Here is a 2,483-nt window from a genome sequence, read left to right as displayed (position 1 = left end):
AAATTGCTCTTTTTCTTTTCTTTTTTATAATGAGAAATTGTAATAAAAGTTTCAACTCATGATTCCAGCCTCTTGAAGTCCTTTAAAATTTACCAACAGTTCCAAAAGCAGAAGAAAAAAATGTCCTATGGCGGGGTGCAGCTCAGTGATGGAGTGCTTGCTTGCCTAGCATGTGTGAGACCCTGGGTTCCAACCCCAGCACTGCAGAAAACAACAAAAACGTCCTTACCCCAACCCTAACATAAAACCACTTGTTGGGTTTAGAAGGGACTTTTTAAAGATTAGTAGTACTTTGAAATTGGAGTGAAATGACCCAAATGGTAAGCAGATGCCTATCACCAGAGATAGTCAAGCAGTGACTGGACAACCACTCCAGGTAGATGATGCAAAGATGATAGAAGTGTCTGATAAAAAACTGAACCAGATGACCTTTAGGATTACTGAGATTCTATGACATTTGAGCTGGAAGGTCTCATGGTAAAGTATTCAGGAAAATATTTCTGGGGCATAGGTGTAAGGAGGACTGGAGGAGGGGAGATTGGAAGTAGAGATAGTAACTAGTTAAGAGGCACCCGCTCTGAGGGCTCCAACTATTTCACCTCCAGGCCCCTTACCACCTGAATTTCAAAATTATGGTATCCAAAGCTGCTTTACTGGTTGCCTAGTTCCCTACCCTTATGTTCCAAAACTTGATTGCCTTGTGCAACCTCTTTGCCAAGTAGTTATCTTGCTTCTGCTTAAATAACTCCAATGATGGGAAAATCTCATCTTTTCAGGGTAGACCATTGCATGCTGGATCATCTCAAACCATTATGAAGTTCTTCCTTAGGTTGAGTCCAAGTCCATTTTCCCGTAGCGCCCACCCTTTGCACCTAATCACCAAAGCAAAACAAAGGAAATCCCTCTTCTATATGTCTGAAAACTGAATCCTGAACCACCACCATCAACCTGGTGATTCCTTCACCAGGTTAAACAGCTCCAAGAGTTCGTTCACAATTTTTAAGTCCTGTCACACTCCTGGTCTCTCTCTTCAGTACTTGCTCCAGGCTGCTAATGTCTCTGTTTGTGTCTAGTATCAAAGGCTAAAGACAATCCTCTGCTGTGGTCTAATGAGCAGAGCATAAAGCAGAACTGTAATTTCCCTCCATTCTAGACCCGAACATATTAGCATTTGTGCAGCTGCTATCAAAATTAATGAGCTCGTAGTCACCTCAAACACCTGAAACCTTTTCGTACAGATTGTTAGGAAGTTAAGCATTTGGTTTCTACGAACTTGGCTCTGAAACTTTACATTTCATCTTCCTGGTTCATTATGGCTTCTTGGGATTTTCTGAGACCAGGCTCAGATCCTTTACAAATTTGATCAGCATGCCATCAATGTCCTAGTCCAAGTCAATAATTACATTATTGGACAGGCCAGTGACCACCCTCCAGGCTGACAAAGATCCATTTGTTACCAGCTGTGAATACACCTCACTGTCCTGTCTTTACCCCATATTTTCTTCTCTTATCCACAAGGACATCTCACACCAGACATACTTAAAAAAAAAAAATAAGATGGTGTTCTGAAATCCTCATTGGAAACAGCAGTGAGGAGAAGAAGGGAACAGGAATGAAAGGAGGGGAGTTTGGTCTTTAGATCTTCTCCTCCCTCCTTCCCAGTACCAGGATGAGCCTTCCTGGCTTCCATCTTCAAGAAGGAACATCCAGACAAACAGCTCAGGTACAGAAAGTTGAAAGAACTGGATTTAGGGACAGAAAAACCTGCATTCGGATCCTTCTCTGCCTCTTCCTAGCTATAGGAGCCTGACAAGTTGCTTAACTTGTCAGTCTGTTCATCTGTAAAACAGAGATATAAGACCTAGCTAATAGGATTGCTGTGAGGATTAAATGAGAAAAAGTATGAGAATGTCTTTGCAAATTATTAAGTGCTATGCAAATGTAAGGTATTATGATAATGATTTATTGGGCACCTACTGTGTTCATCAAATATGATATAAAAAGATAAATAAGGCACAGTCCTTGCCCTCCCTTGGGCTCACAATTTTGTAGGGAAGATAGATTTACAAATAACCATAATATAAAGTAGAAGAACAGGATGAATGGCACACATTGTAATGGACATTTAGAAGAGGAGGGTGGTTCCTCAGATTGGAGGATGCTAAAAATGGCTTCCCGGCATTTTATCTATGCCCCCCAAAATGGGACAGATCTGAAGAAAGAAATGGCTGCGAGAACATAGCATTCCAGGTGGAAGAGTCTAGCAATGTGGATTTATGAAGCATGTCTGAGCCACCAGAAGCAGTCATGTTTGACTGGAAGAGGCAATGAGGCTGGTCAGCCACACCACTTTTAGACAAGGTCATTCTTAGCATGCCTATGAATTTGGGCAGAACCTCCTAGGTCTCATATCTGGGTTTATTCAACTGACTGCTTTGAAGGAAAACAACTCTTATGGTGGGTGAAGGCATCTGGAAAGACTC

This window comes from Marmota monax, unplaced genomic scaffold, assembly GCF_021218885.2.
Source record: "Marmota monax isolate L192 unplaced genomic scaffold, Marmota_monax_Labrador192_F-V1.1 WCK01_AAM20220418_F8-fsc00284, whole genome shotgun sequence".
In the NCBI taxonomy this organism is placed as follows: domain Eukaryota; kingdom Metazoa; phylum Chordata; class Mammalia; order Rodentia; family Sciuridae; genus Marmota; species Marmota monax.
The sequence above is the reverse complement of the archived record's forward strand: the minus strand, read 5'-3'. Positions refer to the sequence as shown.